Source organism: Taudactylus pleione, unplaced genomic scaffold (genome assembly GCF_031769625.1).
Source record: "Taudactylus pleione unplaced genomic scaffold, aTauple2 ptg000238l, whole genome shotgun sequence".
Lineage (NCBI taxonomy): Eukaryota > Metazoa > Chordata > Amphibia > Anura > Myobatrachidae > Taudactylus > Taudactylus pleione.
In genome coordinates, this window is record NW_028284640.1 from 1,694,572 (window position 1) to 1,721,389 (window position 26,818).

Genomic DNA, 26,818 nt, shown 5'->3' on the forward strand with positions numbered 1-26,818 from the left:
ATCGGGCCTCCGGTGATGGCTCCTCTCCGGTCAGCTGGTCTCCCACAGTGCACTGGGGCCCGGTCATCAGGTGATCGGGTCCCAGTGCAGTATGGGAGATCACCTGATCGGGAAGCCCAGAGAAGATCACCGGAGGCCAGGAGGATGCAGGTAAGTGTAATGAAGGGAGGGGGGGTCGCGGGGGTCCGCGATTGTGGGGGCGGGGCTTAGCGCCGGGGGCGGGGCTCAGCGTCGGTGGGGGGGTAGTAGCGGTGGTCGGTCGGCGCATGCGCGGGCTCTTAGTCGCGGTATTTTTGCCGAAAATACCACGACTAGAGTGCGGATGGGATCCGCAGGGACAGAGCTTTATCGCAAGCTCTATCCCTGCAAGGGATTTATAGTAAATCCCTGTGATATTGCCTGAATTCGCAATGCGAATTCACTCGGTAATATCACACTACAATACGCATTCAATATGCGGATTGTTGTAAATAGAGCCCTTAATGTTTACTCAATCCACATAAAGTAAGTATTCACTTCTAATAGACGGGGGATGTTTTAATGAACTTCCCTCTATGATTGAGTCCTATTAAAGGTTAGTAGGTGACCGAAGCACATTACAATACATGTAATTACAGTATGTTAAGATAATATAATTACATGTAATCTAATACCATAATATAGAGAATAGCAAATGTTTTATTAACACAGATAACACATTAATGTTTTCACTTATGGTTTCACAATTAAGACTACAATTTGCAGAAGAAACTATGAAGCAGCCCATCTTCTCTACATACAGTACATTATATATGTGTAACAGTATACATTTTTTTAAGCTTTTAAAATGTCCATGTGGACTTGATTATAAAGGGCAATACAAGCAATCAAATCAAAATTAGACTGACTAAACATAAGAGCAAATTAAGAGCTGAAACTGCTAAAATACATTTTAAGGGTCATTTTAAAATTATAAGGGTGAAAAGCCCCAAAAAAGTAAAATAAAAAAAATATGATGACTGGCATGTAAAATAATAAAACACAAATAAAAATTAAAGTAATCCCCCTCCACCACCATCACAATCACCAAACTGATCCAGGCACCAGCGCTTGCAGCCTGGTAGGCTAATAGCTAGTAACATTATTTAGGTTAAGATAAACTTACCTGAGACTTTAAGATGTCAAATACACAGAAAGAGTTATAGCAATAAGAACAATCTATAGATATAGATACAACTTGCACTCAGCAAATAATAACAGTGTCCTATGCCAGGCAGTGACTTTTATTAGCTTAGTGACATCACAAAGCTGTTTGTCACAGTCATCCTCACATTGCCTGCATTTCACCAATGAATATAAACATACCTGCCAACATGACCCATTCCAGGAGGGGCAAAATGCTCTATTCCAGGATTTCCCTCTTAGTCTATGATTTCCATCACCTGTGAGGAAACACCTCTCTTATCAATTAACTGTTCAACACAGGTGACGGCAATCATAAATTAAGAGGGAAGTCCAGGACCAGAGCATTTTGTCCCTCCTGGAATGGGTCATGTTGGCAGGTATGATATAAAGGATTTTATTAGAAAGTTTATTTACCATGAGGAGATGTGATAGAAAATAGTGGGTGCATCTCACCAGCACCCTGATGTAGTCATTACATAATCTTCTCCACATTGTGAAAGAGGGAGGCACATGGCAGGGCTGAGTGATAGAGAGATGGGGGAGAGAAAGGGAGAGAATAAAGTGGGTGTAGGCAGGGACAAAACTAGGATTTTGTCAACTCGGGCAAGACAGTAACTTGTCCGCCCCCCTCTGCCATAACTATATTGTTATTATCCATTATTTCTATGGTGCCACAAGGGTTGCGCAATGCTTACAAGTACATAAACAATGTAGCAGAACAAGAGAACAGTGATTTACAGTACAAGACAATACAGGATAACATGGAGAGTGATAAGCTACAAGCCAATCAGCTCCCAACTGTTATTTTTCAAACACAGCCTGTAACATGACAGTTGGGAGCTGAGTGGCTGGTGGTTTATCACTCTGCACTTTATCACTTCCAGAGCTTAGTACCTCTCCCCCATAGTAACAGAGGTTTTCTTTTTTTTTTTTTTTTTTCTCTCTCTCTCTCTCTCTCCCTCTCTCTCTCTCTCTATCTCTCTCTCTCTCTCTGTCTCTCTCTCTCTCTCGAAAATGCATTTCAGGGAGATTGTGAGAGCACCACCTATGAGTGCGGCTGTAAAGTGGGCGTGTACTGCTACATCTGAGAGGCGTGTCATAAGCATAACATTGATGTACATCCAAATGTAAATGAGCCGTAAAGCAGTTAGTAAGATCTACTTGTTGATGAAAACAATCTGATACTTTTCAGAAAATACATGTAACCATAGGGATCATTGTGCCTTATAGCCAATGCAGGGAAATGATGCTAATGATCCCATTTGAATGTATAGGTATGTTTTATATATAACACTATGTGATAGCAGCTAACAGGTTTCCATCAGTGTGACGGATAGTGTAGGACCTGCAGAAAGTGGGGTCCCGTGATGTGGGCGGCGGGCTTAAATGCATTGATCAATCCATGAACTAAATCCCCATTATTTATGTACTTATTTATACATCATTGTGAGTGTTTAAACATGGTGAGTGCTGGGTTTTCTGTTTTTATTTATTTAAGCAATGTGGTCACAGGCCACTTGCACCCCAGTCCTGGGAATGGCGAGTGCAGGTCTGCACCCCAAATCTAGGAGTGGCGAGTGCAGTGGATTTCCGACTTTATTTATGCGGTTAATTTTTATTAACCTTTTGTGATCATAGCTTTCTCATGCACCCCATGTGCATACTCGTTTATATTAACCTGTGTCAGCTGTCTTTTTGGTAGTGTGATAGAAGCTATGTCAGTGACAGCCTTACCTTTAAAAGCCATTAGCTGGCAGGTGAGCTTTAAACCAGGTAACATTTTTTCAGTCTAAACTATGTGATAGCAGCTAACAGGTTTCCATCAGTGTGACGGATAGTGTAGGACCTGCAGAAACTGGGGTCCCGTGATGTGGGCTGCGGGCTTAAATGCATTGATCAATCCATGAACTAAATCCCCATTATTTATGTACTTATTTATACATCATTGTGAGTGTTTAAACATGGTGAGTGCTGGGTTTTCTGTTTTTATTTATTTAAGCAATGTGGTCACAGGCCACTTGCACCCCAGTCCTGGGAATGGCGAGTGCAGGTCTGCACCCCAAATCTAGGAGTGGCGAGTGCAGTGGATTTCTGACTTTATATATATATATATATATATATATTTATTTATTTTTTTCTACATAATGGTGACAAGGTGCAATCAGGGAGATTGTTAGACTATTCAAGGAGACAGGGAGATTGCTACTATTTCAGGGAGTCTCCCTGACAATCGTGGTGAGTTGGCAAGTATGCCCTAGTTACGGCCCTGGTCCATACGTGTGGAATTACCCTTTTAAAAAGGAAATGAAACAGGGAGAATGACTACTGCACAAGTCTTTTTTAAAAGATATATGTATTGTGAATGAACCTCATGTGGTTATAACTGCAGTATGCATATTTCACAATATTGTTATAGTCGTATTATGTTGGGGGTGCAGCCTAATGACAACTGATTAGAACACTTGCACCTAGAGAGAAAACAGGAGTTGTCTTTCTTGTGATGCACTAAATTGAATTAAAAGATATCTTTTATTTCTTCTTAATAATAAATATAAATTCAGACAACAAAATATTTAAAAAAAACACGACATAAAGACACATAAAAAATGTGTGATTAATACAAAAGCTCCTGTGTGTTTTTTTTATATTATTCTCTGGCCTGCCTTTTATTATGCGTATGAATATAGGATCTGATCCACTAGCGTATGCAACTTCTATTACGCAAGCAATCGACCGAGTGACAGGAAGTGCCATTTGTGGGTGGTGACGGGGGTGGTCGGGCGAACGCAGGTGTGCCAGTGCGTTTCAATGGATTAGCATATCTTCGCTGCTGAACTGCATGCGTAATCGTATGGTTATGAATCAGGCCCTTACTCCACGATGTTGATGCTATAAACTCTATAGCGTAACCTCCTTATAGAGTCTCTGGGGGTCATTCAGACCTGGTCGTTAGCGCCGATGCGCTCGGACCGGGTTGATGGCCCCCCACAGAGCATGCGCACGACGGCGCCGGTGCCGTCGTGCGCATGCGTGAGACCCACTACGACCGACAGCGCCGGTCGTAGCGGGTCTTGATCCAAAGGGGCGAGCTGTCGATGTTGATTGACAGCTCGCCCCATTTGGAAGGCGGGCCGGGGGGGTGGCAGCCCAAATGGGGGCGTTCCCATGGTCCCCAAGTATATAATATGTCCCCATTAGGGATGAGCTGGCACCACTACAATGACAATGTGCAGTAATATGTTATTTGTCTTATTCTCCAATTGAAGTCAAATAAGAATGAAAAAAATAGAATAAAAGCTCTCCGGGGCTTACGACAAGGGAGACCCTATCCTAGGCTCTCGTCGTAAGCCCCGATGGCCCCCATCACCTTAGGCGGTCGTAAGGCTGTGGGTGTTAACCCACAGCCTTACCACCGCAAAGGAGGACGTCTTGAAAAATCAAGAGGTCCTCCCCTCATTCAGACCGACCGCACGCTCTGTGCGACCAGCTCTGAATGAGGTCCACTGTCTTTATAATACTTGTTGCTATATAATTAGGATTATTGTATCCATTATTATCTATAATTTTGTATTTGAAGTATATTCTTTATTTTTCCTGGCGTTCAATTATAATAGATTAGGAATTATGTACAAAAAGAGATGGTATAATCCGAATAATATATAATTTACTAAGACTATTAACACCTTGAGGTATTATATTGCAGTAGGGATTATGTGGGAATAATAGAATATCATTTGAGTATAACAAGACATTTGCATTGTGCAGGGTTATAATGTGAGAGAATTTGTATTATCTTGGACCTCAATACACATTTTTGTTTATATGCTAGTGGACTAATTAGAATCTAAATAAACCAATATTAATTACCTCCTAAGCAGCAGGGAGTCGGCAGCCACATGTTAGGTGCCCTTATGGGGAGTAAAAAGTTGAAGAAAATGTAAAGAGAAGCACATGAGGGAAGAGGTCCCTGCTCGTGAGAGCTTACATTCTAAAGGGGAGGGGCAGACAGACAGGCATGACACAGAAGGGGAAGATAGGCGGAAAAGAGCATGAAGTGGGTTAGCATGAGAGCTGGAAGGCCTTGATGAAGTAGTGGGTTTTGAGAGCCCGTTTGAAGATTTGTAGAGAGGTGGAGAGTCTGATAGGGAGAGGGAGAGCATTCAAAGGTAGGGAGCAGCATGGGCAAAATCTTGGATGCAGGAGTGGGAGGAAGTAATCAGTTGGCAAGAGAGGCGGCATGCATTTGGTGAGCAAAGTGGACGGGCAGGAGTGTGACGGGAGAGGTCAGAAATGTATGTGGGAGAGGATTCGGTGAGGGCTTTGTATGTGAGTGTAAGAACCTTGAATTGGCATCTGAAGGGGAAGGGGAGCCAGTGTAGGTCTTGAAGGAGAGGGGAAGCAGATGTAGAACGTCTGGAGAGGAAGATGAGCCGAGCAGCAACATTGAGAACTGATTGTAGTGGAGAGAGGTGAGAGACTGGAAGGCCAGCTAGGAGAAGGTTACAGTAGTCCAATCTGGAGATGACCATTGAGTGGATGAGGGTTTTAGTGGAATCCTGGGTGAAGAAGGGTCTAATCCTGGAGATATTTTTAGGTGGAAACGGCAGGACTGCGAGAGGTGCTGAATGTGTGGTTTAAATGAGAGGGAAGAGCCTAGGATAACTCCAAGACAGCGCACTTTGGGGCTATAGGAGATAGTTGTGCCATCAATAGATAATGAAATTGTGGGAAGTGAGGATGTATATAGGGAGAAAAGGAGAGGTCAAGAACAGAACCTTGGGGAACTCCTACTGTTAGTGGAAGTGGGGGGGAAGAGGAATCATGAGAGGACACAGAGGACACAGAGAAGGAACTATCTGAGAGGTAGGAGGAAAGCCAGGAGAGGGCAGTGCTATGTAAACCAAGAGAGTGAAGGATTTGCAGGAGGAGAGTTTGGTCTACAGTGTCAAATGCAGCAGAGAGGTCAAGGAGAATGAGCAGAGAGTAATGACCTTTGGATTTGGCAGCAAGGAGGTCATTGCTGACTTTTGTGAAGGCAGTTTCAGTGGAGTGGAGAGAACGGAAGCCAGATTGAAATGAGTCAAGGAGGGAGTGGGAGGAAAGAAAGGTGGTAAGGTAAGGTGGTTGTAAACAATACGCTCAAGGAGTTTGGAAGCAAAAGGGAGAAGAGAGATGGATCAGTAATTGGAAAGTATGTTAGGATCAAGGGTAGTTTTTTTTAAGAATGGGGGAGACAAGGGCATGTTTGAATGCAGAAGGGACAGTGCCAGATGATAGGGAGAAATTAAGGAGGTGAGCAAGATGGGAAAAGGCAGAAGGATACAGGTAACAGAGGAGACAGGAAGGGATTGGGTCAAGAGGGGAGGTGGAAGGAGGGGAGGACCGGATGAGGAAAACAGGGGAGAAGGATTTCAGAGTTGGTGAGGCAGAAGGGGAGGGGTGGTTAGAGAAAGGAGGGGGAGGAGTGCTGAGGGTCTGATGGGATATGATGTCCTCACGTATGGAGTCAATTTTAGATGTAAAGTAGGTGGCAAAGTCAAGGGCAGAGAGCGAGGAGGGGAGGCGAGGAGGGGAAGGGTAGAGGAGGGAGTTGAAAGTGGCAAAGAGATCCCGGGGGTTTGAGCACTGGGAGGAGATGAGGTTCTTGAAATATGTTTGTTTAGAGAGGGACAGAGCAGCACTGTAGGATGAGAGAATACATTTTAAATGGAGGAAGTCAGCCTTAGAGCGTGATTTTCTCCACTGACGCTCGGCAATTCTTGAACACTTTTGCAGGTACCTGGTGCATTTGGAATTCCAGGGTTGTGGTGTGGATCTGCGAAGGTGAGTAGTTATTGCTGGTGCAACAGAGTCAAGAGCAATAGTAAGAGAGGAATTGTACTATGGTTAAGTCTAACACCCACGAGCACACACAGAAGAAAAAAATATAAGACACTTATTGGTTTTTTTTTGGAAGCACGACTGTAGTCGGGCAGCACAAGGTTGTTGCAATGTACGTTGCTGGCTGGCTCTTGCGTGCTACTGCGGTTAAGTCTAACACCCACAAGCACATACAGTAGAAAATAATATAATACACTTTTATTGGGGGTTTTTTGGAGCACGACTGTAGTCGGGCAGCACAAGGTTGCAACTTGCATTGCTGGCTGGCTTTTGTGCGCTACTGTGGTTTAGCCTAACATGCACACACACACAGAAAAATATAAAAGACACTTTGATTTTTTTTTTTTGGAGTCCAGAACTTGGGCCCAGAGATGGACACAGCACAAGCCCAGGACACAGCAGACAGCCCAGATGGATCAGCAGACAGCACAGTGACAGCAACATGACCAGAGACCAGAATGGATCAGCAGACAGCACAGTGATAGTGACAGCACCATGACCAGAGACCAGAATGGATCAGCAGACAGCACAGTGACAGCACCATGATCAGAGACCAGAATGGATCAGCACCAGCCCAGAACACAGCAGATAGCACCAGCACCTCTCCCAGCACTATACTATCCACCCTCCCTGTTCAGTCTCCACAGCCGAAGTGAAATAGCATCCATCGTGTGGTCCCTTATATACTACATTGATCATAGAGATAAAAGCTCGTGAACCGCGCGATTTCAGACTCTATCATTTTGCCTCAGTTTCGAGATCTGAGTAAGACGGGAAACTCTGAGCCTGATTGGATCCGACTCGGTTAAGCTAAATTTGGGTGGGTTCGGAACTCTGGAATCTGAACCCGCTCATCTCTAATAAAAATATATATCTGTCTATGCATCTATTTATCTATCTTTCTATATTTATCTATATCTCTCTAAATCTACACATACATACATACATACAGTACATACATATATATATATTAGTGATGAGTGGGTTCGGATTTCTGAAATCCGAGAACCCCCCCGAGCCCTCCCGATCTAAGCCGAGAACCGAGTCTGGCTCGGTTTTTCCCGCCTGACTCGGATCTGAAATCGAGGCAAAATGTCATCATCCCGCTGTTGGATCTCGCAGGTTTTGGATTCTATAAAAGTTCCTCGCATCGGCACCATTTTTCACTCCGGCTGTGGACAGTGAAGAGGGAGGGTGGGAGTTAGGGCTGGCTGGGCTGTGTTGTGCTGCTGTTGTCCATAGGGGAGGTGTCCACTCAGTCCATAGGGGCTAGCTGGGCTGTGTTGTGCTGCTGTTGTCCATAGCGGCTGGTTGGGCCTGCTGTTTGTGGACGGCCCTACTGACATCACTCATGATGTCAGTAGGTGGACTTCTATTAGAGCACAAAGTCCACTGGGGCTTGCGGCCACGAGACCCGACCACAAGGGTCTCGTCACAAGCCCAATGGTCGCGATTGTCTTGACCATCGTGACCATCACCTGGCCGCTCACATAAGCTGTGGGTGGCTAGGAGGCCATCTTTAAAACAAAAAAAGGATGCCCTGATTCAGAGCGAGCGCTCTCAAGGAGTGTCCGGCTCTGAATCAGGCCCTGTGTGCGCTGTAGCCGCAAATGCATCAACAAAGTAGCGCCAAGCATGCTCCTGTGTCATAAATCAAGGGCCGGCTGTCTCGTCCATTAAAGGGTGCTGTAACCCCAAAGTGCAGTCCAAGAAAAATAAATTTTTTTTTTTCCTGTTTGTGAATTGTGTGCGCTGTAGCCACATGTGCATCAACAAAGTAGCGCCAAACGTGCGCTTGTGTCATAAGTAAATGGCCGGCTGGCTCATCTGTGAAAGGGTGGTGTAACCCCCAAAGTGCGCTCCAAAAAAAAAAATAAATTGTTCTTTTCTGTGTTTGTGAATTGTGTGCGCAGTAGCCGCACGTGCATCAACAAAGTAGCGCCAAGAGTGCGTCTGTGTCATAAATCAAGGGCCGGCTGGCTCGTTTGTTAAAGGGTGGTGTAACCCCCAAAGTGCACTCCAAAAAAAATTTAAAAACCCTTCTTTTCTGTGTTTGTGAATTGTGCGCGCAGTAGAAGCACGTGCATCAACAAATTAGTGCCAAGCGGACACCTGTGTCATAAATCAAGGGCCGGCTGGCTCATCTGTTAAAGGGTGGTGTAACCCCCAAAGTGCACTCCAAAACAAAAAAAAATCTTCTTTTTTGTGAATTGTGTGCGCAGTAGCCGCACGTGCATCAACAAAGTAGCAGCGCCAAGCATGCGCCTGTGTCATAAGTAAAGGGCCGGCTGGCTCGTCTGTTGAAGGGTGGTGTAACTCCCAAAGTGCACTCCAAAAAAAATTAAAAAATTCTTCTTTTCTGTGCTTATGAATTGTGGGCCTGATTCAGAGCCGGGCGCTCTTTAAGAGCGCTCGTTCTGAATCAGGGCGTTTTTTTGGGGGGGTTTGATAGTGTCTCATCCATCGCAAGCCCCAGAGAGCTTTCTGCTCTAACAGAGCAGGAAGCTCTCCACTGACATCAGTGGTGATGTCAGAAGTGCCTCCCACAAACGGCAGGCGTTCCTTCAGGAACGCCTCCGTTTGTGTAGCCACCCCCCCTCCCCGCCTACAAAACGGGGAGAGCTGATGATCAACATCGACAGCCGCCCCTTTTGTAGTGAGTCGCGGAGCGAGAGAATTTCTGTATTGCTCCGGGGCATGGACATGCGCGCGCCGCAAGCCGCATGTGCGCAGTGCCCCACCATCAACCCGCTTGCGAGCGCTATGCGCTCGCGTGCGGGTCTGAATCAGGACCTGTGTGCACAGTAGCTGCACGTGCATCAACAAAGTAGCGCCAAACGTGCGCCTGTGTCATAAATCAAGGGCCGGCTGGCTCATCTGTTGAAGGGTGGTGTAACCCCCAAAGTGCCAGAAAAAAAATAAAAAAATCTTTTTCTGCGTTTGTGTGCACCTTAGCCGCACGTGCATCGACAAAGTAGCAGCGCCAAGCATGCGCCTGTGTCATAAGTAAAGGGCCGGCTGGCTCGTCTGTTGAAGGGTGGTGTAACTCCCAAAGTGCACTCCAAAAAAAATTAAAAAATTCTTCTTTTCTGTGCTTATGAATTGTGGGCCTGATTCAGAGCCGGGCGCTCTTTAAGAGTGCTCGTTCTGAATCAGGGCGTTTTTTTGGGGGGGGTTTGATAGCATCTCATCCATCGCAAGCCCCAGAGAGCTTCCTGCTCTAACAGAGCAGGAAGCTCTCCACTGACATCAGTGGTGATGTCAGTGGTGCCTCCCACAAACGGCAGGCGTTCCTTCAGGAACGCCTCTGTTTGTGTAGCCACCCCCCCTCCCCGCCTACAAAACGGGGCGAGCTGATGATCAACATCGACAGCCGCCCCTTTTGTAGTGAGTCGCGGAGCGAGAGAATTTCTGTATTGCTCCAGGGCATGGACATGCGCGCGCCGCAAGCCGCGTGTGTGCAGTACCCCACCATCGACCCGCTTGTGAGCGCTATGCGCTCGCGTGCGGGTCTGAATCAGGACCTGTGTGCACAGTAGCTGCACGTGCATCAACAAAGTAGCGCCAAGCGTGCGCCTGTGTCATAAATCAAGGGCCGGCTGGCTCATCTGTTGAAGGGTGGTGTAACCCCCAAAGTGCCAGAAAAAAAATAAAAAAATCTTTTTCTGCGTTTGTGTGCACCTTAGCCACACGTGTATCAATATCACATAAATGGAGGACAAAAATTTGTCCGATAAAAATAAAATAGGGAAAGATCAAGAACCACTTCCTCCTAGTGCTGAAGCTGCTGCCACTTGTCATGACATAGACGATGAAATGCCATCAACGTTGTCTGCCAAGGCCGATGCCCAATGTCATAGTAGAGGCCACATACAATCCCAAATGTAAACTTGCCAATATGCCATTTACGACACGGAGTGGCAAGGAACGGCTAATGCCTGACCTTCCCAACACTAGATAGGAAGAGGTGGCTCCTTCCACCATTTGCACGCCCTCTGCAAGTGCTGGAAGGAGCACCCACAGTTCACTAGCTGATATTCAAATTGAAGATGTCACTGTTGAAGTACAAAAGGATGAGGATATTGGTGTAACTGGCGCTGAGGAGGAAGGTGATGAGGAGGATTCTGATGGTGAGTTGGTTTGTTTAAATCAGGCTCCGGGGGAGACAGTTGTTGTCTGTTGGATGAAAAAGCCCATCACGGTCATGCCTGGGCAGAAGACCAAACATTCCACCTCTTTGGTCTGGCAATATTTCTATCCAAATCCGGACAACAACTATCTTGCCATATGTACCATATGTAAAGGTGGAAGAAGTAGGGGTAGGGACGTTAACCACCTAGGAACATCCTCCCTTATACATCACCTGCAGCGCGTTCATAAAAAGTTACTGTCAAGTTCAGAAACTGTGGCTAAGACCGTAAGCAGGCCAGGGACACCTAAATCCCTTTTTCCTGTTGTATCCAAGTACCTGCAAACCACACCGTCAAATCCCTCTTCATCAATTTCCTCCTCAGCAGAATTGGAATTAGTCCTGAAGGCCATGTCACTGGCATGACTGACTCTCCTATCTGGGATTCCTCCGGAGGATCTGCATTGCTACGCCAACTGCTGCCGCTGCTGCTGTTGCTGCTGGGAGTCGTTCATCACCCCAGAGAGGAAGTAGGAACACCACTACTTTTACTAAACAATTGACAATCCAACAGTCCTTAGCGAGGAGGATGAAGTACGACAGCAGTCATCCTGAAGCAAAGCGGATAACTGAGGCCTTGACAGCTATGTTGGTGTTATATGTGCGTCCGGTATCCACCATTAGTGCAGTGGGATTTAGACAATTGATGGAGGTAGTGTGTCCCCAGTACCAAATCCCATCTAGATTCCATTTCACTAGGCAGGTGATACCGAGAATGTACAGAGACGTCAGAAAAAGTGTCCTCAGTGTCCTAAAAAATGCGGTTGTACCCAATGTTCACTTAACCACGGACATGTGGACAAGTGGAACAGGGCAGACTAAGGACTATATGACTGTGACAGCCCACTGGGTAGATGTATGGCCTTATGCAGCAACAACAGCAGCGTCACCAGTATCAGCATCTCAGAAATGCCAGCTCATTCCAAGGCAGGCTACGCTCTGTATCACCAGTTTCAGTAAAAGGCACACCGACGACAACCTCTTAGAGAAAGTGAGGGAAATCATCGCCCAATGGCTTACCCCACTTAGACTCTCCTGGGGATTTGTGATATCTGACAACGCCACCAATATTGTGCGGGCATTACATCTGGGCATTTTCCAGCACGTCCCATGTTTTGCTCAAACAATAAATTTGATGGTGCAGAATTTTCTGAAAAACAACAGGGGCGTGCAAGGGATGCTTTGGGTGGCCCGAAAAATTTGTGGCTACTTTCTCCATTCAGCGACTGCATGCCGAAGACTGGAGCGCCAGCAAACACTCTTGAACCTGCCCTGCCATCACCTGAAGCAAGACGTTGTGACGCGGTGGTACTCAACGGTCTGTATATTTCAGAGGATGGAGGAGCAGCAAAAGTCCATTCAAACCTAAACACCCACCTATGACATAGGCAAAGAAGGGGGCATGCACCTGACTCAAGCGCAGTGGAGAATGATTTCCGTGTTGTGCAAGGTTCTCCAGCCCTTCGAACTTGCCACACGTGAAGTCAGTTCAGACACTGCCAGCTTGAGTCAGGTCATTCCCCTCATCAGGCTAGTGCAGAAGCAGCTGCAGAAAGTGAAGGAGGAGCTAAGACGGAGCGATTCCGCTCAGAATGTGGGACTTGTGGATGAAGACCTTAATTCGCTTTGCCAGGATTCGAGGGTGGTCAATCTGTTGAAATTAGACCACTACATTTTGGCCACCGTGCTCGATCCTAGATTTAAAGCCTACATGGTGTCTCTCTTTCCGGCTGACACAAGCCTACAGAGGTGCAAAGACCTGCTGGTGAAAACACTGTCAGCTGAAGCGATACGTGACACGTCAACAGCTCTTTCTTCATTTTCTCCCGCAACTGGGGCTGCCAGGAAACAACTTAGGTATCCTAAGCAACCTGCTGGTGGTGATGCAGGGCAGACAGGACTAAGTTTAGACATCTGGTCTGGACTGAAGGACCTGGCAACAATTTCTGACATGTCTACTGTCACTGCATAAGATACTGTCACCATTGACAAAATACTGGAGAATTACATCGGTGACAGCATCCAAGTAGGCACCTATACAAACTGGCTCTATTTTACCTGAGTTGGCCCCCCTCCAGTGTGTACTAAAAAAAAGAGTGTTTAGTGCAGCCGGGAACCTTGTCAGCAAAAGGTGTAGGAGGTTGCTTCCACAAAATGTGGAGAAGATGATGTTCATAAAAATGAATTATCAACTCTTCCAGGGAGACCAGCCTCCAGACCGTACAGAGGAACCTGTGGTGGTGGATTCCAGCGGGGATGAATTAATACTCTGTGAGGATGAGGATATACACAACACTGGAGGGTGAGGAATCGGTGGATGAGGAGGATGAGGATGACATCTTGCCTCCATAGAGCCAGTTTGTGCAGGGACAGATTAATTGCCAGCTTGTTTTGTGGGGGCCCAAATGAACCAATCATTTCAGCCACAGTCGTGTGGCAGACCCTGGCGCTGAAATGATTGGTTTGTTAAAGTGTGCATGTTCTGTTTATACAACATAAGGCTGGGTGGGAGGGCCAAAGGACAATTCCATCTTGCACCTCTTTTTTTTCTTTGAATTATGTACTGTTTGGGTCCTAGTTTTTCAAACTGCCATCCTGTCTGCCACTGCAGTGTCCCTCCTAGATGGGTCACGTGTTTGTGCCGCCCACTCGTGTCGCTTAGCATAGTCATCCAGCTACCTCGGTGCAACCTTTTGGACATAAAAACACTATTGTGAGGTGTGAGGTGTTCAGAATAGGCTGGAAATGAGTGGAAATTAAGGTTATTGAGGTTAATAATAGCACAGGAGCAGAAAAACCAACAAATTCTGTGATTTTAACTGTTTTTTTTTAAAAAATACAGATCCAAAACACAAAACCCAGAACCCAAAACACGGAAGGGTGGCTTTGGCAAAAACCAATCCAGATCCAAAACACGAAGAAAGATCCAGATCCAAAACCAAAACACAGTGGCCGGTGCACACCCCTAATATATATATATATATAATATATATGTATATATATATATATATATATATCAGGTCCATAAATATTGGGACATTGACAGAATTTTCAGATTTTGGCCTCTATTCACCACCACAATGGTTTTGAAATGAAGCAAACAAGATGTGCTTTAACTGCAGACTTTCAGATTTAATTTGAGGGTAATTACATCCAAATCGGGTGAATGGTGTAGGAATTACAACAGTTTCAATATGTGCCTCCCACTTTTTAAGGGGCCAAAAGTAATGGGACTATCAACTCAAAAGCTATTTCATGGACAGGTGTGGGTTATTCCCTCGTTATTTCATTATCAATTAAGCAGGTAAAAGGTCTGGAGTTGATTCTAGGTGTGACATTTGCATTTGGAATCAGTTGCTGTTAACTCTCAATATGAGATCCAAAGAGCTGTCACTATCAGTTAAGCTAGCCATCATTAGGCTGAAAAATCAAAACAAACCCATCAGAGAGATAGCAAAAACATTAGGTGTGGCCAAATCAACTGTTTGGAACATTCTTAAAAAGAAAGAATGCATCGGAGAGCTCAGCAACACCAAATGACCCGGAAGACCACGGAAAACTACTGTGGTGGATGACAAAATAATTATTTCCCTGGTGAAGAAAAACCCCTTCACAACATTTGGCAAAATCAAGAACGCTCTCCAGGAGGTAGATGTATATGTGTCAAAGTCAACAATCTAAGAGAAGACTTCACAAGAGTGAATATAGAGGGTTCACCACAAGATGCAAACCATTGGTGAGCCACAAAAACAGGAAGACCAGATTAGAGTTTGCCAAACAACATCTAAGAAAGCCGTTACAGTTCTGGAACAACATCCGATGGACAGATGAGACAAAGATCAACTTGTACCAGAGTGATGGGAAGAGAAGAGTATGGAGAAGGAAAGGAACTGCTCATGATCCATAACATACCACCTCATCATTGAAGCATGGTGGTGGTAGTGTCATGGCGTGGGCATGTGTGGCTGCCAATGGAACTGGTTCCCTTGTATTTATTGATGATGTGACTGCTGACAAAAGCAGCAGAATTAATTCTAAAGTGTTTCGGGCAATATTATATGCTCATATTTAGTCAAATGCTTCAGAACTCATTGGACGGCGCTTCACAGTGCAGATGGACAATGACCCGAAGCATACTGCAAAAGCAACCAAAGAGTTTTTTAAGGCTAAAAAGTGGAATGTTAGGCAATGGCCAAGTCAATCCCCTGACCTGAATCCGATTGAGCATGCATTTCACTTGATGAACACAAAACTGAAGGGAAAATGCCCCAAGAACAAGCAGGAACTGAAGACATTTGCAGTAGAGGCCTGGCAGAGCATCACCAGGGATGAAACCCAGCGTCTGGTGATGTCTATGCATTCCAGACTTCAGGCTGTAATTGCCTGCAAAAGATTTGCAGCAAAGTATTAAAAAGTGAAATTAGATTTAGGATTGTTTAGTTTGTCCCATTACTTTTGCCCCTTAAAAAGTAGGAGGCACATATAGAAACCGTTGTAATTCCTACACCGTTCACCTGATTTGGATGTAAATACCCTCAAATTAAATCTGAAAGTCACACCTTGTTTGTTTCATTTCAAAGCCATTGTTGTGGTGAATAGAGGCCAAAATCTGAAGATTCTGTCAATGTCCCAATATTTGTGGACCTGACTGTATATATATATATATATATATATATATTTAATAGCAGTACAGTGTCTAAAACATACTTTCCGACAATCAGCTCCAGCCTCCTCCGGGAGGGAGCTGATTGTCGGCTAACAGCGAGGGGTGGGGCCGGCCATTGGGGGCGGAGCCGGGGCTGGACCGTGCACTTGGTGTCACATTGGGGGCGGAGCCGGGGCAGGGCCGCACGATCATGTCATCGTGGCTCCACCCCCTCTTCACAATGCCGTTATTTTTGGCATTGTGAAGCAGGTGCCATGATGATGCGATTCAGCGCGAATTGCATCACCGCCCCACCCCGCTCCGGGGGTTTCTAATTTTTTCAGGGGGGGGCGGAGGCTTCCGGGAGGCTTGTCTGCCTTTCTGGGGGGCCGGGAGCGGCTCCCGAAAATTGAGAGGCTCCCTGCCAAGTCGGGAGGGTAGGCAAGCCTGGACTAAAAATTGCCTCATTCAGAGACAGTCGCAATTTTGATGTTTATAAAAATGGTCAATGTTTTTTCTTCTGCACATGCATTGAAGTCGCACTACACATGTGCCCCGATGGTCTTACGATGGTGGTCGCAGAAAGTATTTATTTGCACAGTTATTGGGTGGTAATTGGAGGTGGTGACTCAAACACAGGTGTGTCATGACCATTTTGGGGACGCGTCACAGTGTGCATCTGCGATCCAGTATGCAGTTGTTGAGGCTCTGGTGACTTAGGGCCTGAATCAGAGATGGTATAGCACAGCCGCAGAAAAGGCGCTGTGCAATACTGTCCAAGTAATATTCTAATGCAGCAAGAGGTGCCTGTAGGCAAAAGACGCTTCCTGTCAGCCTCTGCGATACGAGTGCTGCGTCCGAAGTCACAGCATTAGATCACCATCGCTACCATCAGTCTGGACGGTCACAGCCCTCAGCCAGGCTGCATGAGCTGAAGCATACTCAGGCACTGGAGCCCACCTGGGATTTCCCCTGCACCCTTGTGATTCAGTCTGCCCCAGGTTCTCTAACGATACAGTAGTTTATAGGCTGTAGCGCCTAATACTTTCAGAAGATTATATTAGATAAAGAGGCCAAGCTCTGAAAAGCTGAGCCAGACCACAGTCCCCTTTGCAAAAATGGGAACTGCAGTCTGCGACTAATGCAGGAGTTATTGCTGTTATAGCCTCTTTTCAAGCTTTATTAAATATTATTATTATTATTATTATTATTATTATTATTATCCTTTATTTATATGGTGCCACAAGGGTTCTGCAGCGCCTTACAAAGTACATAAACAAATGAGCACACAACAAAAGCAGTTATTAACAGTACAAACAATGCAGGACAAATACATGACTTATAAACATTGTTGCATAACACTTAAATAAGCAGCAGGTTGTCAGCAACCAAGTGTTAGGTGCTGTTGTAAATTAAAATATTAGTAAGGGAAGGAGAAGCACACATTCTAAAGGGGAGGGGCAGACAAACAGGGGTGACATAGATGGGCTGAATTGTGATGAAGGAACATGGAGTAGTGGGTTAGGATGAGTGCTGGAAAGCTTTGAGGAAGAATGGGGTCTTGAAAGCCCATTTGAAGATTAGGAGCCAGGAACCAAAGTTATCAAGGAAATTTGAGCCAGGGAGATGAAAAAAGTTAGCTACTTGAAGAAGTTGGAGGAGGCGAATATCATGAGCATTGAATGGAAAGAATGAAATGGAGAGTTTAGAAGGTAAGAGTTGGTTGGAGTGACCAGACGATAAAAGTACCCCAACACCGTGGCAACCTCAGGGCCAGAGAGCGTGAAAGAATGTGAGGCCCCCAAAGGAGATAGCTGCAGGACAAGTGGTGTCAGATGGGTAAATCCAGGATTTGGTAATGGCTAGGAGATTCAAGGAGTTGGAGATGAAGCTGTCATGGATGGGGACCAGTTGATTATAGACAAAACTGGCCTTCCAGAGGACACAGGAGAGAGGGACAGAGTTAGGAGGAGAGATAATAAGGAGATTGTTGGGGTTGCTGTAGTGTGGGGTTGAGATTGATTTAGGGCAGTGCGATAAGGATAGTGTGGGTATGTGATGGGCTTCAGAATGAGGAAGAGTGACGCAGGTAGTGGGCAAGGTGGAGGTTTAGTGTGTTGTGGGTGGAGAAGAGGAGAGGTAACTTGGAGAAAAGGTAGGGTGCAGGGCTTAGTGGTGGTATAGCAGGACCATGGTGGAATAGGAGTAAATAATAATGGAGTTATGGGAGATACGGGGGAGAGTACTAGATGGGTTGAAGGGAGATAGAGGAGAGGGAGGAGAAGGTGGAGAAGACTATGGAGGGAGGAAAGAGTTGGGAACTTGTGGTAGAGTAGAGAGTTATGTAGCTGCTGAATGAGGGGGGAGCAGAAGAAAAGAGAGACAGTGTAGATAAGGGAATTGGGAAAGAAACAGCAGTAGTAGTGATGAAAGTGAGATACAGGAACAGTACAGTTAAAATGTCTAAAAATCAGATAAAAAGAAGAACAGTGCTGGTAGATGTATAGGCTCAACTACAATAGTATCTAATAAACAAAATTAGTTTAGAGCTGTTAAAGTTGCAGGACTTTAAATTCAGGATAAATTATTCTTAATGATGTATAGGTGTTAAACAATGGTAGATACTACAGTGGTATAGAGATAAATTGACAGTGGTACAGGAATTAATTAAACAGTGTAGAGTCGAAAAACATACATACAAAAATTAAAGTGCAGCAAACTAAGTGGTAGTTGCTTACAATGCTGAAGCAGGGCGTTGGCAAAAGGTGTGTCCAGGTTATAATGAAAGCTGGTGGGTAAGTTGCAAGGTATCCAGAAACTCAGAAGAACATTTTCAATTGTTTCAAAGTTGTAAAGAGTTCTTTTTAACTGTTGTCCTCCTGTGTTCCTCCTGTTTAACTCCTGTCTAACTCTTTAAATTATGCTGTGCATGTAATACCACAAAAAAACACTTTGAAATAAAAACCTATGCAGCCTTGTAACAGGCTTGCACCCTGTACCCTATAGGCTAGTTACTTACAACATGCTGTACCCTATACTTACAACATGCTACGTCCACAGATACTTGGGAGAAATTAGGTTAACTAACAGGCCCCTGGGTCCTAAAACTGGCTGGTTCTAGTGCATGTCTGTCCTTCATATATTAGATTGAAAGATCCCTCTACATAGCATCTTATAATAAGTAATTCAGTATGGTCCATACTTTCTGACATTCAGCACTCGACATGATCGATAGTACTCTGAAACCCTGTAATGAGGTGAATAGATAGATATTTTCAGAATAATTAGACCAATTGTTTAAAAGTAATACAAGATGTGGCTATAAGCTGCTGGATGTGTTCTTTTTGTGTTTTTTTACACCACTCTGCACATTACTATGTGCTCTACTATTTGGCATGTGAGCTCTCACAGGCAGGACCCTTCTTTATTTTTCTCCCCAGGACTATCCTTGCTTCTAGTGCTCCTTGTCCCTTGTCTACTAGTCCCTTTCAGTGACTCTGAATCTTTGTGCCCACCCTCATGGAGTGCTGAATTGTCTTCCCCTCTTAGTGACTCACCTCCACTTACCTGTCAAGATACAGTGAGTTCCACAACACTGCAAAAACTCATCATTTGCATCTGTGAGGAGAAATCTATGCAACTAACACCCCGTTTACACCTAACTCCCCATCCAGCCTGGAACAGTGAACACAGATTTCAGCCTTGTCACAGCGGCTTGAACCCCATTTACACCGCTGGCTGGACCTGGGATATTGCCGGGCCTTACCTCTGTTGGAGCTTGGAGATGACATAACCCGGCAATAAGATGGGTTTTTGCAGCGATGTAAAAGGGGTATAATAATCAGCCTCTAAATGTGATGAAATGTATTATTTAGCACATATTACTCAACACCCCCTCCCTCAGGGATAAATGGGATGGTGAAACATGCCAGTCAGTGTGTATGCTAATATACCCATGCATGTATATACACATATTACATTAAAATAATAATAATAATAATAATAATAATAATAATAATATAAATTATGTAGTGCCTGATTACAATGGACTCTATAAGACCTTACAGTAAAAATTGCATTTCATTTGCTAAACATATAGAACAAACTATATACTTTGATAATCAGTCTAAAAAAAAAGGCAGCAGCCATCAGGATGCCATGTAATCTAACACCAAATACATGTGTCGCTTTTATGTCCATTTTGTCTGTGCAATGTTGGGGGGAGTGTGATCCAAACATGGCCAAGATGAAATAAAAGGATGTTTTAAATTATTCCTAATGGATTGTAAGTGTTACAACATTAATGGTTTGCAAAAGACCTCTCCTCATGAGGTCTAGGTAATATCAGGAATTACTGCTTCAGACGCTGCAGGTGTAGAACTAGTTCTTTCATTACCAGTAAATGGAGACTGCAACCGTCTTTGAAAACCAAAAAAAGCACAATCTCCAAGCCTCGGGGCAGGGGGAATGATGTTGCTGAGATACTGATTTCTGTATGCGGTATTACAATGGTTACATAGTAAACAGCACCTGGAAGTTTACTAATGGTTTTTACAATTAACAGCAGCAGCATGGTCTGATTATCCGTCCTTCCTATCTTTGAAAGGGAAGAATAGCAGCAGATGTTGAATCGAGTCATACCTTTTTATATATATAAATGGGAGTATTATTTTTCACTCTGAGAACTAAAACACAGAGTACTGTAGCAGAAAGCTAAAACTATCATAAAAGGATATTAGGCTTAGCATCACTGCCCATTAGAGAAATACAATTTAATTAGTTAAAAGCAAACTGAGCGGTTATGTTTCCTTGTATAACAAAAATATTTTTGAAAAGGTTTTTATATCTATTATTAATACCTTTGCAGATTCCATATCTTTTAGTTTTTTTTACTTATTTTTTACGAAAGTCTGATGATGAACACGAATGTATAATTGATATATTTTGACAGTTATACCCCTTTTCCCCTGCTGCCATAACCCAGGTTATTGCTGGGTCTTCCCGGGTAGTGGCTCAGTGGAAAAGGGTTGCTAAAAAAAAAAACAGGGTCAAATGACCTGGGAATCCAAACTGGGTAGCTACCAGGGTTGGACCTGGGTAAGTGCAGTGTAAATGTTATCCGACCGGGGTCATGCCTAAAACGAGTTGATTGGTGGTTTTGGAGCAGTCACCGCCCACTTTTTATGACCTCACAAGTTTAGCAGGGCAGACCCGGGTTCCGTGTGAATGGGTCTGACCCAGGCATAACCCAGATCGAAGTTGCAGTGTACATGGGGTCTGACCTGGGTTGGAACCATGTCCGAAAACCCAGGTCAGACCCGGGTTTTTGGTAGAAAATGGGTATTAGTGACAAGACAGCTAAGGCTACTTTAGATATGTTCCCATAATGATATGAGCACTGGTAATCTGAGAATCACTAAGCATTTTACTTATCAACAAAAGAAACTCATTTAACCATTTCAGTGCTGCATTATGTCAACAGCAGCCATCCCTTCCCCCATGTAACCACTTGCCCAGTGTGGTCGTATTGTTTGTGATCACGCCAGACTGTGCATTACCTGACATGGCACTAATTCCGATTGGTTAAAGCATTTTATCAGACACTTCTCTGTGACCTATTACATTTTATTGCCAGTAAAGGGCATCATGGGAGATTTTTACTGTTATTTTTTTTAATTACAAATTTGGACTACACTGGAGCACAGGAAATTTTGTTTTAAAACTGTCTTCTTTGGGTTAAGAAATGATTAAGGGATCGAGGTACTGTATGCAATGGATACATTTGATGAAGGATGTTAAAATTCCTTGACTACACATACAGTACATTAAGGTCAGTAGGTATTTTGGGGTGAAATAAATTGTTTTTTGAATGTTGTGCTTTTGTTTACTTCTATTTTTACAGGCTTGGGAAATTAGGCTTGTACCAGGCTGAGCTACGAGGTCTATTTTAATAATCAAAAAATTGTCTTGTCTCTAGCATATTAGCTGGAGAAAGCCATACTTTTATTTTCTCTGTATTTAGTTACATTAAATTGGTTTTAATAGGGGCTGGTCAGGAATGGTATTTATATGGATGAGAGAAGCAAAGCTTCTTTCATCTTTGTTTAAGAAACATAACGCCATCTCTAGATGATTGTGTCCTCTCACCTATAGAAAAGGAGAAGAGCAGGGAAGATGTGTTCTCTTTCTGCTTTCTGTGGTGCCTGGGCCGGCTTTCTGAGTGACAGCCTCTCTTTCTTCTGAAAATTGCCAAGATTATAGGGAAGTGCTGTCATAGTGCAATTTATGTGCTTATTGCTGTCTGCTTGGTGATTTTAGTTTCCTTCTTTCTTTATTTCAACCTTTTCTCTGCAGGGGGAGGCTGTGGCCCGTCGCCATACAACCACGCTGCTTTTTAAGGGACCGCAGCTCACATCAGTCATGGCGGCAACCGGATAGATGGATGCTGTCACGACCTCCACCACCGCTGATGTACAAGTTAGTGGGAAATCATCAGCTCTACCGAGCCGCTGATACCAGTGGTAGCAGCAAAGGGTCAGGACTACACTGCCGGACCCTGGCCAGGGCTCCAGATAAGAGGCATGGCTTAGCGCCACTGGGATCAACACAGACTGCTGGATCTGGTCCTTTGCAGCAACCCCTAGATTGCTGACAGCTGCTGCTGAGCTGTGGCATTCTAGAATTTTCCCATGAAGGTTGTCTCTATGGCTCCTCACCAATACCCCTGTCACATCAGTTTGCAGTTTGGCTGTGCAGTCCTCTGGAACTGCTGTTGCCTCTTCAGGATCTAAAACCCAAATGAAACTGCAGGTGGTTCTTTCTCCACTTAATTGCTAGCTGGCCTCTTACAGGCATTGGGGTTGTTCTCTGCTGCTGTCCATTTGCTCCATAAGGCGGTCCCCTGGGTTCTTTCAACCACAGTTTTCTGCCATGTCTATATCTACAGATGGTAGAGATGACCATGTGACCATGTTGTCTGCTTTTCGTGGCTTCTTCAGGTCACGCTTGTGCATCATTTGGTGAGCAAGGAGCCTTGTCATCGATGCGTGCAGGGGACAATTTGACTGGCACTACTGCAGTCAACTGGTGAGATGCTTGATGAGTCCATCAGTTCCCTATTTCTTCATGTAGTGATGCTTGTACGTCCTCCTATGACTCTGCCCAAAAGAGGCCTAAGCGCTCTAGGTGTAGATAACAGTGCAGGTTTCACAGAACCCCCTCTAGCAATCACAGTAGTTCCAAGATGGGAACTTTGCCTATAAGAGGATTTGTCCTTTGTGACAACACAGCTATTCTGCATGGCTTACATCGTCAGATGATAACGCGCATTGGTGCAGGAAAATTCTTTGATGTTTTTGTCCTAACTTCCAAGTCCAAAGTGGACTTGGAGGCACCTAAACATATTGGGAAGGAAGCCTTCCGGTCTTATAACAACTGGCTTGCAGGAATGTATATGTTTTCTACTTGCTATTTGGAAACCAGGCCTGCGGAACATCTTAATGTGCTTTAATACCTGCACATGAACCACGTGATATTTAGTCCTAACAAGGGTTCCATGTGGCAATCTTATGATAAGGAGCTCTGTAGGAAACAAGCAGGGCTGACATAAGGATGATGAGGTATACTCAGCCATCCTCAGCGTCGGAACCAGTGTCGGTGTCTCATAAGGTCATCACAGGCCTCAGTTTTTCTGACAGTGGTAAGCAGGATCATTGCTACATGTTTTATTGGCTCAGTTTGATTCCTAGGAACTCAGTGTCATTTTCGACACCTTTATCTCCATTGTGAGGCCAGCACCCAACAAGAGAGTACACTTGGACAGGTGATGCGGCACTTTCTGGCAGGCCACCAGGTGGAGGGGGAGCCAATTAAGGTGCCATATCGTAACCATCCTGGCCATTGTTCAGATGGCTTGCTATGTACCAAAATAGGAGCAATGCAGAGTTTCTAAGACAGGGTTTTCTGGAAGGCTTCTGTCACCCTATTAAATGTTAGTATCTTCCGAACACCTTGTAACTGGAAGACAGCTTTTGATCTGCCACATGTCATTCACAAGAAGGTGATGACTGAGGTTGATTTAATGCAGATGACCAGTCCTTTTGTCTCTCCTCCTTTGGCAGACACTTGATGGCGCTTTGGATCTGGTTAGATTATTTGGGAAAGCTGCTATTCCTGCTTAGATTGATGTGGAATTAGCCTTCCGTCTGTCGCCCTTACATCCGGATCATTCCATTTATAGGGTTTCATTTACAGGCAAAATATTTTATAGACAAGTGCTTGCCTATGGAATGTTCTGCAGGGGCATTTCTAGAGAGTAGGGGGCCCATGTGCAGTCTCCGTCATGGGCCCCCTCCTCTCTGTCCAGCGGCCGGCTGCACACTGAGCGGAGCGGGGCCAGCACCACATTTATAGACTCTGGGCACTAGAGTGTTCCCGGAGTGTGTCTATAGCGCATGCACAGGTCACCAGGAAAATGGGAGGAGCAGTGGACATTTTCCCTGTGCTGCGCATGCGCAAACAATGGGAAAATGGCCATGGCGACCATTTTCCAGCCATTTTTACAGGAGCAGACACTGGAGCCGACGTGGGACTCCAGAGAGGTAAGTTTTATGGGTGCAGGGTGTGCGGTGCGGGCCCCCCTGGACCCAGACACCCTGCACCCATTATAAATACGCCCCTGATGTTCTGTGTGCTGTTCCTACTGTTTGAGCACACTCCTTCTCTGGCGTGTGTCAGCTGGTATGGGAGAGGTCAGAATGGTTCATTACCTCGATGATTTTCTTTGCATTGACAAAGATTGGCAGATTTTTTGTGATATGGATGATTGCTTTTCTTTTTAAAGGCACTATTGTTGGATCTCAGAGTTCCGATTGCGCATGATAAAACTGAGGGTTTGACTATCCTTATTGGGTTTGAAAATAGATACCAATGCAGGATGCTGCAGGCTATCATATGATAAAGTGGATATGTGTTGGCTGGCTATTTTGTCGATGTTAGTTGCTGGAAAAGTGACTCTGTTGAAAACACAGTCACTGCTGGGACTTCTTAACTTGGCTTGTAGGGTAATTTCTATGAGCAGGGTTTTTGTAGGAAACTAGAGAGGGCCATGTCAAGGGTTTGCAGGCCTCACCATTTTCTATGTCTGTCCACTGAGATAAAACACTACCCTTGCATTTTGTCTTTTTTCTTTCCAGTTTTAATGGGGTCCATATCTGGCCAATACCACTGCATAATAATGTGGATGTGTACTGTAGCTCTTTACAGATGCTGCTGGGTCGTTCTGGCTTGGTGTTTACCTGGATGGCTCCTGGTGTTCCATGCCTTGGCCTCTTGAGCGGATCAAGGAAGGTTTGACCAAAAACTTACTCCTGCACAAGCTCTTCCTGATTGTAGTGGCTCTTGAGCTTTGGGGGGGGGGGAAGATTATGTGATGCTAGCATAGTTTTTAGTGTGACAACTTTAGGATTGTTTAGACCATTAACCAGCAATAGGAATCCTCGTTGCCCATGGTTTGATTGCTTGCTAGGCTAGTGTTGTTTTGTCTGGTTTGTAACATTAGTTTTCAGGCTAAACATGTCCCTGGGGTTGAAAATTCTATCACAGATGCTCGCTATAGGTTTTGTTGGGTTCAGTGTAGAGAGTTAGTGCCACAGGCCACCATGATCGGAGATGACTGTCCTCTTTATGTTTGGCAGGTGATCAGGTCAGATTGGAGGGATTGTAGAATGGCATTCTGTCACCCCAGGGACCCAGGGTTCCTATGAAGCAGCTTGGCTGGAATGGGAACAGTATTGTATCTGCCTTGAGAATACAGGTAAGAGTCGGCACCATCGATGAACTTTTTAATTTGGAACTGCTTTATTACGTGTCACTTGTTATCAGTTATGCAAAGTGGCTGGTGGGCTTTGCCATCTTCTCAAATGTTCTTGGCAGCCTGAACCGATAAAAACTTTTCTGGTTTCAAGGACTCTTAAGGAGTGTGCTAGAGCTAAACCGGTTTTGGAAGATAGACTATGTCCTATTGATATAAATTTGTTACCTATTGATGCCGGTTAAAGGTGTGTACCTTTAATTTTTTTAAGTTTATTTGCTTAAGCGGCATCCCGACAGTCAGAATTCCAACACATGCAGGTAAGCACCCTAACCCTCCCCCTAACACTAACCCGCCTTGCCTGCAGTTTAACCCTAACCCACCCCCCCTGCAGCCTTACCCTAATCCTCCCCCCCCGCAGCTTAACCTTAACCCTCCCCCCTGCAGCCTCACTAACCCTTCCCCTAGTGCCTAACCCTAGCCTCTAACCTTAAACCTAACCCTAATAGTTACCATTGGCGTGCCGGTGGTTGGAATTCTGGAGCCGATATTCTGAGCGCCGGCATCCCTACCGCTGGGATGGTGACTACATCCCGGATTTACATTGTGCATTTCGCGTGAGTGAATTAGTTGCACCAGCGAAGACAGCAGTTCTCCTTTGTCGGGATGTGGTACTGTATGTAGAGATGACCTGGTATTATGCAAGATAAGATGCACAAAACTTAGGGCCTGGTTTAGTACGCAGTTTAACTGCGATAGTATGCTAATCCATTGCGATCGATATGCCGTCGCAGCACTACATAAGGAAGCCCACTTTACCTTACACACATCCGTAATGTTTAGCAAGACTGTGAAACCATCGGTACAATCGAGTACCATCGCAGCCTCACACACACTTGTACAAGGTCAGACCTTACTCAAAAATTGCTAACTTCATTGCACGCTATGAGTCCTCAGGCTGTGTAAGGCATCGCAGTGGCGACCGCGCCCCTGCAACGGCATTGAAATGCACTGGCACACCTGCGTTTCACCGAGCACCCGTGTCCCCCCCACCCCCAACCCCCGGGGCCACCCACAAACGGCACTTCCTGTCAATCACTTTACGATGAGTCTGCGTAGTTACTGCGAT